General features: G+C 34.9%; 1 long non-coding RNA gene across 1 annotated transcript in view; it reads right to left on the bottom strand.

Annotated features, from left to right (window-relative positions):
• The window catches only part of LOC141545570 (uncharacterized), a 117681-nt gene that overhangs the window by 21116 nt on the left and 80394 nt on the right, over positions 1 to 16171 (bottom strand). The window lies entirely within an intron of this gene.

The raw sequence follows: 16171 nt of genomic DNA, 5'->3' as shown, positions 1-16171 counted from the left end.
TCTCTGATAAGCAATGAAGATCAATTAACTTTGAGAAAGGATATTTACTTAGAAGACATAGCAAGAACAGAGGTTAAAAATGCACCCGCCAGAACTGGGGCAACATTCTCTCTACTTACCACTTTAAGAACATATAAATTCATACATGATAAAATTCAAAGGAAACACAAAGTGTTTTATGGATGTGTAAATTTTTAGCAGCTTTCCCACATCCCATTGTTCCAAAAATAATAAGAATCAGAAGATTAAAGATAATAATACCTCTGTCTTCATAGATTAAGTGAATTGGTTGCAATTGCTAAGTCCAGGCTTAGCCAGCTATGCCTTGAAACTCACAAACATAAAATCAGTCCATGAATGAATAAAAGAGTATTTATTAGGCATCAACTATGTATCATGCATAGGTGCTGGAAATACAAAAAGAAGGAAGATAGCTTACTTTGTAAAATGAGAGGGAATTTATATAGATGAATTCTGGCCAGGAAGGGATATTCTGGTTGGAGATTTACAAAAATGCTAAATAGAATCAAAGGAAAGGAGCTATGGCAGTATTAATTTAATTATGAATCAAGAACTAGAAACAGGCAGGGTGGGCAGAGGATACCTGCCCAAAGTTGTCTGGGGATCAAAGAGAAGCATGGATGGCCCAAGACTTAAATGTAATAAATGAGGCAAAATAACTATTAATGGGGAGAGTGGAGACAGGCAGGGAATAATAGGGATGTGGGATAAAAAGATGAAGTCCTTCAGACTGTCCTCCTGATTCTTTAGAACTTTCTCTACAATGACCAATGATCTTCAACTTGAAAGCACTCCCTTCTCCCCTTGAAAACTCATGATCAGCTGATTCCTCCCAGAACCTTTTTTTAAGGAGGAGGCCCAAGTCAGCCATGTCTCCATTTCTTTCCAGGCTGCATTCTTGACTTCCCCAGATTTTATCTATAATGTTCCCATAGACTTCCAAGACAAAGAAAAGCAGCATTTCCTAGATTACCTCCTCTTTCTCTTCGCCTTGACTGATTCTAGTTTTGTGATTTATTTTCTTTTTCAAGAATATATCAAGTGCTTATTTTAAACTAATTTTATTAGAGAAGAAACATGGAGCAGTGGCTAGAGAAAAAGATTTATAGCTAAAAAAATCTAAGTTCCAGTCCCACCTCTGACACATCTTAGCTGTGTGACCCTGGACAAGTCACAATCTCTCAGGAATATAAAAATACTCTTTAAAAGTTGAAGAGAAGGGGCTGACTTGCATTGGTAGTGGAAGTTTCCTCATCTGGGAGTTTATATACCCATTAAATTACAGGTTCTGTACCCATCTTTGTCTCTTTCATTTTTGTTAACATGATTGATGGTGGACATTGCTATACACTGTGATTTCCATAAGCTCCATATCCTTGAAGAGATCCTTGAAGTGATCACCCTGGCTGGTATTCAGTATGAATTGTATTTTCCATGTGCATTAACATTCTTAATTACCTGCTGACTTTTTTTCTTTAGGACTAAGTCTATTTTTTTTCAAGTCCTTTTTCAAGTCAGAGAATTCCAAATCTTTCAGTAAAATAGACTTTTTAACATTAACTTATAGATCTATAAGTCTTCATGTTTTCTAACAACTTGTCTTCCAATCTATATTTTATTATCATAAAGCATGAGTCCTTAACCTTTTTATAAATTTTAGGGGATCTCTGAACTTGAATGAGAATAAAATCTTTATTTTCACTAACCTTTGGTTTCCTTTGTTATCACATACATTGTACTTTAAACAAGTGAAAACATCATTTTGAGAAAGGGTCCATTAGACACCCACACACAAAAATAAGAAACTTTGTAATAGAGGGTTACTTAAGTCTCAGAGACATCAAATTACTTCTCCAAGATATTAGAGCTACAAAGTTGATACTTTCTAGTCTCCAAATTCCTTTCTCTATCCAACATGACACATTGTTTTATCAACCAAATAAGCAAATTTTGCTACATAGTTCTCCCCTAACCCTCTTTCAGGGTATTCTGGGATCTGCAGAATTTCTAGGATTAAAAGCCAAAGAGAAGAGACTTTAATTCATTAAGTACTTTATTATGTCAGATATTCTCCTCTGTGGACACTTAGACTTGTGGATGCTATTCATTAAACTGACCAAGTAAATTGTTGTTAGCTGTTCCCACTTCTAAGCTTTCTGGACAACACTTTCTGCCCAGCCTCTGAGCAACTTCCTGGATTAAAGCAAATAATTATGTTAATGAATACACCCCCCCCCCACACACACACACACACACACACATTTATTTATTTATTTTTTCTAAATAGATTTTGGCTCCCTGTTTTTGTTTTGTCTTTGTTGCTCTGGCATTGTTTCCTATTTTTTCATAAGCTCATCCTGAAATTTGGCTCATTTTTAGCCCAGCAGAGGGCGTAGCAACCTAAACAAATGACAATCTTTCAATAACTTTGTGTCTGCTTTTAACTACTCATTTTGAAATTTGTTCAATTGTTTTGCTAGTAATAAATGGGGCAAACCAAGGAAAAGAGAGAAAAAATTAAAATGGCAAAATTTAGTTCGAATTGTCTCTCAGACAAGATCATATACTGTTATACAGCCATTATTTAAATACATGTAACTATCAACTAGAGTCAGTTTTCAACTACTGGATATAATTTCCTAATAGGACCTTTTGGAGATCTTTTGGAAAATAGTAAAAGCAAATGATCATAGATAATAACTAAGTCTTTCACACAAATTGTTTTGAAAAATTATTAGTCCTGTAATAATTCTCTGGAGGTCATAAAACTGGCATTGACTGTCCATATAGTTTGCTGCTTTTTTTTTTTTTTTTTTTTTGGTAGAGACTGATAACATTTATGTTCCACAAACGCTGGTATTTAGGGATGGACTAGGAATAACATGTTTCTGCTGTTTCAAAGTTGCAGCTACCTCAGTATGATGTCCTAGTTTTTTTCTAAAATGAAAATATTTTACTTATTATGAAAATATTATTTGATATAACTGTTTAAAAACAGCTTTGTTTTGGTTATTACATTTAAAACTTTCTCTAATTAAAAGATTAAAAAAACATGAGGCAAACTGTTTAAGAGATCTTTCCTAATTTGAGAGGCAGTGGAGTAGAGATCTTACTCTTAGGCGACTGACTTTAGTCATGAAGTATCAGCAGGGATAAATCTTTTTGTGATTTACTACCTGAGTGGATCCAGTTGAATAGGATGGATAGCATAAGATAGAAAATAGATCTGTAACATTTTTTTATTTTTTTATTTTTTATTCATTTTTCCAAATTATCCTCTCCCTCCCTCCACTCCCTCCCCCCCCCCCCCCATGGCAGGTAATCCCATACATTTTACATGTGTTACAATATAACCTAGATACAATATATGTGTGTAAATACCATTTTCTTGTTGCACATTAAGTATTAGCTTCCGAAGGTATAAGTAACCTGGGTAGCTAGACAGTAGTGCTAACAATTTACATTCGCTTCCCAGTGTTCCTTCTCTGGGTATAGTTATTTCTGTCCATCATTTAGATCTGTAACATTACTGGTGTAGATAGGACTTCTTAAACTTTTTCCTCACATGATTCGTTTTTGTCCAGGAAATTTTTATGTGGTCCTGGGTAGGTAATAGTTATACAAATTAAATATTTATTGATAATAAATCATAAAGGAATTTATTTTAAAACAATTCTTTGGTATGCTCATCACTTTACCACTTATGAAAAATGAAAGCAAATTTGCAAAATAATGAGATGGATATGGTTATTTCTATATAAAGAATTAAATCTTGATGGAATATTTGATACCTTTTCCTGTTGCCAAATTTTTTGTGACCCCTTTATTCAGGTGTGCAACCCATTTGGGGTTGTGACCCACAGTTTAAGAAGCTTTGGTGTAAGAAATTGTCTTGTTGAAGAATTTTGTGTACTAGTACAGGTACCTTTTCTGCAAATAACATTTTTATGGAGTTATCTAGAATAATGACTGGACAAGTGACTTGGCCAGGGCCATACAACCAGAATATATTAGAGATGGAACTGGAATCCAGATTTTCCTGGATCCAAGGTTTGAGTTACATTCTACTTTACTCTGCTGCCTCTTCCTTTCCTATTACTAATTCTCAATGTCTACATCTAAAATAGGTTTGAACTAGAAAGCATTTGGAGTCTTTGGTAGCTCAAAATTGATGGTTTTATTATGTACTAATTAAGCATTTACTAAAAAGAGGACAAGTATACAAAATGACTAGCTTTATGGTATAGTAAGATGTTGAAAGAGAAATTCCCTTCAAAATAACTATGGAATGTATAAAATATGTGAGAATTCACTTATCAACACACATATAAATGAAAATTAGAAAACCCTTTACAGAAACAAAACACTTACAGATTTAAGACAGTCAAATAATTGGAGAGCTATTCATTGCTTATAGTTAGGCTATAAACATACAGAAATACAAAAGTGACAATATCATCTTAATTCACTTATAAAATCATGTCATACCAAACTTTAGAATGATGAAATTCATCTGGAGGATTTAAAAAGTCAAGAATCCTAAAGGAATTTAAAAAAATAGTACCTCTTCTCATCCACTTAATTGAAACATTTGCTTCATATAATACATTGAAAAAAATTAGGGCACTTGCTAGGAGTTCACTTTTTTCTCCTCCTTATTTTGTACCATTTATGTGCCAACCCTGACTATCTCTCTCCTCACTACCTGTTTCACATAGAAATGACTTTTTGCTCCTTCCCAAGGAAAATCCCTCTACATACCCAAGGGATCCCAATTTATTTTATCACTTGCAGCTCTATCATCCTTATTTTCTCAATCTCTCATCAACTATAGATTTCTTTCTTGCTGCCTACAAACATGCCCATGATTCCTTTATACTCAAAAAACTTTCACTTTATCCATCCATCCCTGCTAGGTAGCTCTCAACCCACATCTCTTCTCTTTAAAAGCTAAATGCTTTAAGAAAGATGTTAATCAGTGATTCCACTTCCTTTTCTCTCCTGGAATCTGATCTTCAGATTTTTTTTCTCAATTCCCTCAAAATTAAATAAAGTTTTCTAACAAGATAAAAATTGAATTCAACCCAAATTGAATTGCCTTCCCTCTGATGATCATCTCCAGTTTACTCTGTATATAGCTCGTTTGTAGTGCATAGTTGTTAGTGTGTCTCCCTTCTTAGACTATAAACTTTGAAAATAGAGATTGTTTATTTTGACCTTTCTTTGTATTCCTAGCACTTAGCTAAGGCTAGGGCTGGATAAATAGTAAAACAAGGCAGAGCAAGTAGGAGACAAAGAAAGAATGAATAGATATAGTTAACATGACAGCAAGAGTTTCAATCGGAGATGATAAAACAGGGGTTAGGTTATCAACAACAGCAAGTCATACACAATAAATAGATTTTTAGTTTCATGTGTAATCATTTTTTAAAAATTCTACTCTGTTATGGAAATGTTTATTTCACAAATTAAAAATAAGATAAATAAAATATTTTAAAACAATCAAACAAGAGCCATCAATTAAAATGGAAACAATACAACATTAGGTAATATGATTTCTAATTGGATGAAAGTTTAGGCACTTTCCAAGTTGGGAGAGGAGAGCCAATAGATGAAATTCCCTGAATTTAGAAAAAAAAGATTCCCCACTCTCTCTAGGGGTCTCTAAACAAACAAAGGATCAGACAAACAATAATTGATCAATATGAATCTGGTTTTCAGATAAGACATATGTATTGCTTGAAATGTTTAATTGTGAGAAAAATTATTGCATCAATCTTTAGGTCTGACTGAAACTTTATCCAGCATAACTTATCTAAGTCCTTAGTTAAGAATTTCTAAACAGCAGATAGAGATGGTCCAATTTCCCAGCCATACAGATCTGGGTTCAAACAATTCAGTAAGTTTTTCTCTCAATTCCCCCCAAATTAAATAAAGTTTTCTCACAAGAGAGAAACTGGATTCAACCCAAAATTGAATAGAAAGGGAAATGAGCTAGTGCCAGAACTGAATCACAAATTGGTCAGTGTGATCACTGAATTCCCACAATTAACCATTTCTGTTCTAGTCCACTCAATTTCCTCATTTGTTAGAATGTTAGAATGTCCAGGACATCATTTTTTTTTTTTTTGGCCTTTATTCTCAAAAGGGAGCATAATATCAGGGAGGTGATACCATGACATTCAAGTGAATTGGATTTAAGTGAGGGAGGGTTGTGCAAGGTCATCTTCCTCACTTTCTCCTCTAGAGCCATCTCTGTCCAGTGGCCAAATGTAGATCAGAATGGCTGGAGATGTTCCTGGATGCATGCATTGGGAAACCTTGGCTTTTTTAAGCTAAAATCTTTAACAAGTCTCAGTTTAACTGAAGGAATGTCCAATCAATGATTAAGGTTAGGTAAGAAGTGAGGGTAGCAAATGGCCTCTTTTACCTAGTTAAAAAAAATCAGTGTAGGAGAGATAGATCCTTAGGGTTTCTGGTCCAAACAGAAATAGTCAAATAATAACAAGTAGGGCTAGGCCTGGAACCTATTGTTGGTCAGTCAATGAGAGGCATGATATAGGATCACTTCCCTGATGTCATGATCCTCTTCAAGAACAAAGGACAAACAACAACAACAAAACCAGAGTGATTTGAGTTTAAGACATGATTATTAAAATAATAATAAATAAATATTTTAAAAATTAATAATCAGTAAGAACTACATGGAATAATGTGAATATAATTTTATGAGCCAAGATAAAAAAATTCATTAGGGTTTGAATTATAGAGTAATGGAAAGAAAGTTGGTCTTGGGCAAGTCAAAGTTTCAGATAAATAATAACTGATCAGTATGAAGCTGGTTTTCAGATAAGACATATGTATTGCTTGAAATGTATAATTGTGAGGAAATCAAGTTTCAGAGAGGGTGCCAAGCTGAATAGATGGGAGTTTCTCAGCTACCTTTTATCAATCAATAAAATCCAGGGCCAGTAGCTATCTCTATCCTGTATGCTTACTCCAAATAAGTTAAACCTCTAACCAATTATATATTTATTTTAAAATTTTTATTATGAACTGACTAAATATCAGATAAAATGGGCATTTCCATATATTTGATAGAATAGAAAAAGATGATTATACGTGAAACTATATTTCCACTTTGTATATTTTGCTTTTATTTTAAAGTATATAATAGTTCCAACCTATTAGTTTCAAAGCTATCTTGTCTGTGTTTCTTTTTGGCCTTCCTTCCATTTTCTCCTCTGCATTAAAACAATGATTCAATGACCTTCCCTTCTTCCCTTTTTCTTTTCCTCCCTCTGTTCCCCCTTTCCCTTTCCCTACCTTTCCTCCTTTCTCTCTTCATTCTTTCCTTCCTTTCCCTCTTTCCTTATTTTTTTGGGGATACCCTATCACTCTCCCCTTTAACCCCATTCTTCTCCATCCCCTAACTGAAAAAAAAAAAAAGAAAAACAAAGACTTTATGTTAAATATTCATAGTTAAGCAAAGTAAATTCCCACACTGGCTATATCTGAAAATGTCTGTCACATTCTCCATATTGAGTCTCTCTTTTCTCTATCAAGAGATAGATGTCATGTACATTTTTAGGCTTTTGGAATTATACTTGTTCATTGCATTAATTAGACTTCTGAAGTCATTGATGGCTGTTTTTAAATAAAAAAATAACATCCTTACCTATTATTTAAAGCTAAGCCATCTTCTTTGCTTCTTGAGCACTATCAATTTCTTTGGAACTATTGCCTGCAGCATTTAGATCTTGTTTTATGTCCCAATAAGTGTTAGAACATACACTGGCCATCAAACTCTGGACAATTTATTTAGCTTCTTATTGCTCCAGGGCAATGTTTTCAACCTTTTAGTCAGCTTCCTTTTAAACCCTTAACAATTATTGAGCATCATTGGGCTTATATCCCAAGGATAAAGAGCGGAAAGGGACCTGTATGTGCCAAAATGTTTGTGGCAGCTCTTTTCGTAATGGCTAGAAACTGGAAGATGAATGGATGCCCATCAATTGGAGAATGGTTGGGTAAATTATGGTATATGAAGGTTATGGAATATTATTGTTCTGTAAGAAATGACCAGCAGGAGGAATACAGAGAGGCTTGGAGAGACTTACATCAACTGATGCTGAGTGAAATGAGCAGAACCAGAAGATCACTGTACACTTCAATGCTGTATGAAGATGTATTCTGATGGAAGTGGAAATCTTCAACATAAAGAAGATCCAACTCACTTCCAGTTGATCAATGATGGACAGAAATAACTACACCCAGAGAAGGAACACTGGGAAGTGAATGTAAATTGTTAGCACTACTGTCTATCTACCCAGGTTACTTATACCTTCGGAATCTAATACTTAATGTGCAACAAGAAAATGGGATTTACACACATATATTGTATCTAGGTTATATTGTAACACATGTAAAATATATGGGATTGCCTGTCATCAAGGGGAGGGAGTAGAGGGAGGGAGGGGATAATTTGGAAAAATGAATACAAGGGATAATGCTATAAAAAAATTACTCGTGCATATATACTGTCAAAAATTTATAAATAAAAATTAAAAAAAATTATTGAGCATCTCCAAAGAGCTTTTGTTTATGGGAGTTATCTCTTGTTATTTGCTACATTATACATTAAAACATCTAGTATTATAATGAAAATAGTTCTGACATCATAAAAGTCTGTCAGAAATCCCCATGAGTCTTCAATTGTATTTTGTAAATTATTGTTCTAGGGAGCTTTCAAAACTTTAAGTTCCAAATTAGGTGCCAACCTGCATTGGTAGAATTTTCTTACCTGAGAGTTCTCTATGCCAAGGAAATCACAGGTCGAGGCTCTGTCTCTCTCCTTTGACCTTACCCCAAACAAGTTACACCTCCAACCTGTTATTTAACATTTAACAATGTTCATGACTCCTCAAACTCCTACTCACTCACCATCAATATATTTTGAACTCCCACTATTCTCAGCCATAGTAAGATAAAGACAATGTATTATGTAACTCCTTGGAAGCCTCAAAATAGGAGGCCTTCATGTACATTAAGCAACTAGATTGCTGAAGGGCATACTAAACACTAGGTGACTCATCTTATCTACCCCCTGTACAACTTAAGATCAGGAGACATCTCAACATGCTTGATTATCAAAATCACAATATTTGACTCTTGATTGTGTGTTGTAGGTAAACCACATTCTTCATCCTGCTATCATAGGATCATAAGATCCTGTGTGTTAGTCAGGCTTTTGACACGCAGGACTGATACTAAGAAGAAAAACTCAGATGAGTTCAAAAGACAAATGTAAATTAATAGATTTCACCCTATTGTGTTTTACTCAGACAGGTCTAAGAAAATATGGATTTTCCCTGTTGTCAGATGGATGATATGGATCCAGATAATTCTCTTTGATCAAAACTGAGTGATCAGAATCACTTACTCCAGATCCTCATTAGAAAAGGTTCACCTGTTAATATAATATTCATTCTCACATTGTTAACCAATCAGAGTTGACTTCCACTCTTGGGAACACCCATTCTTCCCAGGGTATATAAGCGCTAAGTGGGTTCTACGAGAGGTCTTTGGTCTAAGAGAGGTGAGTAAAGGATCATCCTTTTAATAACCCTATGCTAGCATTATTAATAAAATGATTAATTACCTAAGAACTATGTCCCCTGAACTTTTTATATGTCATACGCATATGGAACTAAAGCCTAGAGATGTTATATAACTTGAATAAAGTCACACATATAGTAATAGAAACAGAATTCAACCCATTTCTGCTGATTCCAAATCCCTTATTCCTTCCATTGCACTGCCCTGCCACCTCACCTTTAGAATGACTGTCTTTAATTGTGCTACATAAATGTCCATCGTAGAATTTTCCAGATTAGAAATGGCTTCTCCTCAGACTATACATGGACATCCCCCTCAGTTTATTGGTAGGGCTGTAAGAGGGTGGGAAATATTCTAGATCCCCTCTCTTTACCTGCATCTGGCTGGTGTCCTTAACTAATGTTATCAATTATGCTCTATTTACCTTATTGGGAAAGCACATCATTATAAACCCAAATAACAATAAATAAATACACATTTACACGTGGGATAACCTGTTCATCCATCTTTTCACCTGTTGCCAAATCAGAATTATTTCTGTATCTCCACCCCTAAAAACATATGACTTCACCTCTAGCCATTCAGGTAAGATCTTTCTGTACTTGAATAAGAACTCTCTCCGCTGTTTTCCCCAAAGTGTTAAAGTGAGAGGCAGGATGCCTGCTGCAAACTACTTCCCACCAGCAGTAACACCTTTCCTACCCTGTTAAAGTCATTTCTCTGTGTTTGCTGACTCTGACAAGTGAATCTCAGGGTTTCCCTTCATACAACCTAAGGCAGCTTCCACAAAGATGAAAACTCTCTAAAATTATAGGAAGGGGAATCATGTCACTACCCCCTTATGGAAACAGGAAAGGGGAAACACAAGATTCTTTTCCCTTCCTTTTCCTTCCCTTCCTTTCCTTTTCTCTTCCCCCTTCCCTTTTCTTCCCCTTTCCCTCTTTTGTTCCCTTCCTTTTCTTTCCCTCCCTCTTCCTTGTCCTTCCCTTCTCCCTTTCCTCCTCCCTTCCCTCCCTTCCCTTCTTCCTTCTTCTCTTCCCTCTCCCTTTATTCCTTCCCTTCCTTCCCATTCCCTCCTCTCCTCTCCCCATTCCTTTCCTTCCTTTCTCTTCCCTTTGTTCCCTCCTTCCCTTTTCCCCTTCTTTTACTTCTTCCTCCCCTTCCTTTCTCTTTCTCTCCTCTCCTCTCCTCTCCTCTTCCTTTCTTTCTTCCCTCTAATCAAAGCCTCCTCCTCATTTATTCAGAAAGAAACAGAATCAGGAAAGAATTGGCCCAGTCAAAGGTATCATTGGATATTAACATAACCAGAGGAAACAAAAGCATTCCTGAATCCCTGCCATTTAGTTATCCTCTCATCCAACATATATTTACTTTAAAGAAGAATTTATTATTCCCAAGAAAACATTAAGCTACTGGATGCCCAGAGCTATTCCTACCCCAAATTTATATCCTTAATACTTAGCACAGTATTGTATAATGGAAAGAATTACCAATTTAGAATTAGTATTCCTAGTTTTAGATCCTGGCTCAGTCACTTAGCAAGGAAGAAGGAAATAAGCATTTATTAAATGCTTACTATGTGCCAGATGCTTTACAAAAAAATCTATCATTTGATCCTCACAATATCCTTGCAAAATAGGTGCTAATTGTTGTATTAAGGAAATGGAGGCAGGTAGAGTTAAAATCACTTGCTTAGGGTCACACTGTTATGACATATCTTAGACTGGATTAGAACTTAGGTTTTCCTGATCCCAGGCCCTATGCTCAAACACCTGCATCACCTGCAACTTTTGGCACTTCTGGCTCTTATATTTACTAACCTGTGTACCTTCTCTGGTGGTTTCCACCACCTATAAAATTTCTAAAATGATGGGACGATGACTTTGAAGAACCTTTCATACTACGCATGGGTAATTCTTCAGCACTGATTATTGCAAAACCTTTTGTTCCAATTTTTCCCCTCCTTCCCCCCACCCCTCCTCCCGATGGCAGTGTGTGGAGTAAGATATGGTGAAGAATTTACAGATTAAGCACATATTGATCAGAGACTGTCAGCTAATGTAAATCAGGCCTATAGGCCCCAGTCATGTGAAGGCCTAGGCTGCATTCCATTGTCCAAATAGGGCATTAAGTGACCAGAGGTTGTATATCACCTTGTCTGCTGCATTCCACTGACAAAATAGGGGAGTGCAGACTTGTATGACCAATCACAACATGTGGAAGGTGGGATTTTGGAGGTTCTTTATCTGAAATATATAAAAGTTGTGAACATTTTCAAGGGAGTGGCTCTCTCCTGTTGTGAATTTGGCTCACAGACCAGGATGGGGTCCGCTTCTCGAGATTCTAATAAATAATTCTGCTTTTCTATGAGTGATCTCTGAGCAGTCATTTTTGGATAGGATTTTCTAACCCTCACAGCAGGTTGACCAATACATGTTAAATATGTTAAAGAACATATTAAATACAATATATGTATATGTATACATAGTTATTTTGCTGCACAAGAAGAATCGGACTTTGAAATAATGTACAATTAACCTGTGAAGGAAATCAAAAATGCAGGTGGACAAAAATACAGGGATTGGGAATGCTATGTAGTGATTCACACTCATTTCCCAGAATTCTTTTGCTGGGTGTATCTGGTTCTCTTCATTATTGAACAGATAGAACTAATTTGGTTCATCTCATTCTTGAAGAGAGGCACGTCTATCAGAATTGATCATCATGTTGTTGTTGAAGTGTATAATGATCTGGCCCTGCTCATTTCACTCAGCATCAGTTCATGTAAGTCTCTTCAGGCCTTTCTGAAATCATCCTGTTGGTCATTTCTTACAGAACAATAATACTCCATAACATTCATATACCACTATTTATTCAGTCATTCTCCAATTAATGGGTATCCACTCAGTTTCCAGTTTCTGGCCACTATAAAGAGGGCTGCCACAAACATTCTTAGTGCAAGGCTTTTTAAACTTTTTCCATCCATGACTCCTTTTCACCGAAGAAATTTTTATGTGACTCCAGCTATGTAAATATATAAAATAGGTATACATATTAAACATTTACTGATAAATAATAATTTCATGATCACATATTCTATTTTGGGACATCCCATATGGGATCATATGCCACAGTTTAAGAAGTTGGGCTATAGAAGTTGCTGAAAAATGTTTGTTAAATTTACAAATTTGAAAGTTTTTTAAACTTTTTTTTCTGTAAATACGTGTGCAGTGACAAATGCTGTTGACTCCTGATATAGAATCTAAGATTTAGAGCTTGAAGAGAACTCTGAGGTCCTTCATTATCCATTCTATAATCCAATTTCCCTATTTACATATTAAGAAACTGAGGCACAAAGAAGTGAAATAATTTGATTAATTTCTTACAGATAGTCTATTGCAGAACCAGGTCTCATTAGAACCTGACTAAAACTTGATAGAACCTGAACCCTCACTCCAAATTTAGTGTTCTTTGTACTGTATCACAATGCCTCCCATTAAAAATTGTCACCATTTTATATGTTAAGCTTCTTCCAAAGAAAGCAATGAAAGTACCATGAGTTTTCCATTTGGAGAAGTTTAAAAGAAATTGGAAGAGAGGAAACTGATATGTACACGGTCAAATATTGAAACATGTATGCTCCCACAAACTTCCTTCTCTATTTTGTTTACTAACTTCATGAGATTCTTCTTAGCTTCTTTTATTAGCATGGCTAATTAAGGATCACAAGGTAACTGCAAGATAAATGTCCAATCATGAAAGGTTTAATAGTTCACCTTTAACTATGGTAAATACCTTGTTCAGGGGGGAAAAAAAAGCAAACAAACAAAAAAACCCTTTAAGATTGCTGTAAACACTTTGATAATATAGTTAAAAGGTATCTAGTTCCCAAGCCTGGGAGTCAAAAATTTCATGTCCTGCTCCAAATCTAACCCTCTTTTGACTATATTACCTGAAATAATCTGTCATAGCTTGCAATTTAATCTTTGGAGAGGCAAAAATATCTTAATTTGGGAAAGCTCCACCCTTGTATTGTTAATGCAAAAACGTGTGTTTTTACAGAACAAGGTTCATACATCCCAAACAACTATCCCCTCTAGCTAGTTCATGGTCAATTAGAAGACAGAACAATCTCAAAGGGAAGATTTAAAACAAAAAAGAGATATATCATTATAACTTTTATCAACAAAAACTTTGAAAATCTCAACTCAGAAATTAAAAACCAAGGAACAGAAATAGCATCCCAAAAAGATAGTATGAAAGTGAGGAAACCTAATCTTTCTCATCTTTCTCAAAATTAGCTGTTCTTGCTCTAAAATGGTTTCTTCTTATCTTGGAACTTCTTTCCTTTTATGAAACTACTGTGAGTGATAACTCCAGTGCTAGAAACTACCATTTCCCATCCAAATCAACATATACTTCCTTGTCCATTATGTGATAACTCCAGGGCTAAAAACTTCATTTCCCATCCAAATCAACATATACTTTCTTGTCCATTATACCAAAAGTAGAAAACAAATCAGATGTACTTGAATGAGACCCAACCTGACTCCCAGTCTGCATTTCTGATCATCAATCCTGTTATTCTTAGTGTAGCATAGGCATACTATCTGTAGGGTTTTCTTGGTAAAGATACTGGGATGAAAATACATAGAGAATTGACTCAAATTTATAAGAAATTAAGCTATTCTCCAATTGTCCAAATTCTCCAATGATAAATTGATAAAATCAAATTGATAAATATGAACAATTTTTGGATGAAGAAATTGAAACCATTTCTAGTCATATGAAAAGGTGTTCCAAATCACTATTGATCAGAGAATGAAGATACCGAGTGGCTTGGCATTTCTTTCTCTAATAGATTAAGGCAAATAAATAGAGGATGATTTATTTAGAGTCGCATATCTAGTAAATGTGAGGCTGGATTTGAACTCAAGGCTCAGTGGCATTGAGCCCCCTAACTGCTTCCAGTTGTAAATATAATAAATTTAGGAGGAGTGATAAGAATCCACATAAATCCTCAGCATTTTTATACATTACTAACACAATCCAACAGCAAGAGATACAAAGAGACATTCCATTCAAAATAACTGTCGATAGTATAAAATATTTGGGAATCTATCTACCAAAGGAAAGTCAGGAATTATATGAGCAAAATTACAAAACACTTGCCACAAAAATAAAGTCAGATTTAAATAATTGTAAAAACATTGAGTGCTCTTGGATATAGCGAATATAATAAAGATGACAATACTCCCTAAACTAATCTATTTATTTAGTGCTATACCAATCAAACTCCCAAGAAACTATTTTAATGACCTAGAAAAAATAACAACAAAATTCATATGGAAGAACAAAAGGTCGAAAATTTCAAGGAAATTAATGAAAAAAAAAATCAAATGAAGGTGGCCTAGCTATACCTGATCTAAAACTATATTATAAAGCAGCAGTCACCAAAACTATTTGGTATTGGCTAAGAAACAGATTAGTTGATCAGTGGAATAGGTTAGGTTCACAAGACAAAATAGTCAATAACTATAGCAATCTAGTGTTTGACAAACTCAAAGATCCCAACTTTTGGGATAAGGATTCATTATTTGACAAAAACTGCTGGAAAACTGGAAATTAGTATGGCAGAAATTAGGCATGGACCCATATTTAACATCATATACCAACGTAAGATCAAAATGGGACCATGACTTAGGCATAAAGAACGAGATTATAAATAAATTATAGGAACATAGGATAGTTTGCCTTTCAGACTTGTGGAGGAGGAAGGAATTTGTGACCAAAGAAGAATTGGAGATCATTATTGATCACAAAATAGAAAATTTTGATTGCATTAAATTAAAAAGCTTTTGTACAAACAAAACTAATGCAAACAAGATTAGAAGGGAAGTAATAAATTGGGAAAACATTTTTACAGTTAAAGGTTCTGATAAAGGCCTCATTTCCAAAATATACAGAGAATTAACTTTAATTTATAAGAAATCAAGCCATTCTCCAATTGATAAATGGTCAAAGGATATGAACAGACAATTTTCAGATGATGAAATTGAAACTATTTCCACTCATATGAAAGTGTTCCAAATCACTATTGATCAGAGAAATGCAAATAAAGACAACTCTGAGATACCACCATACACCTGTCATATTGGCTAAAATGACAGGAAAAAATAATGATGAATTTTGTAGGGGATGTGGGAAAACTGGGACACTGATGCATTGTTGGTGGAGTTGTGAACAAATCCAACCATTCTGGAGAGCAATTTGGAACTATGCCCCAAAAGTTATGAAACTGCGCCACACCTTTTAATCCAGCAGTGCTACTACTGAGCTTATATCCCAAAGAAATACTAAAGAAGGGAAAGGGACCTGTATGTGCCAAAATGTTTGTGCTAGCCCTTTTTGCAGTGGCTAGAAACTGGAAAATGAATGGATGCCCATCAGTTGGAGAATGGTTGGGTAAATTGTGGTATATGAATGTTATGGAATATTATTGTTCTGTAAGAAATGACCAAAGGATGAATAC

The sequence above is a fragment of the Sminthopsis crassicaudata genome, chromosome 6, assembly GCF_048593235.1.
Source record: "Sminthopsis crassicaudata isolate SCR6 chromosome 6, ASM4859323v1, whole genome shotgun sequence".
NCBI lineage: Eukaryota > Metazoa > Chordata > Mammalia > Dasyuromorphia > Dasyuridae > Sminthopsis > Sminthopsis crassicaudata.
The sequence above is the reverse complement of the archived record's forward strand: the minus strand, read 5'-3'. Positions and strand labels throughout refer to the sequence as shown.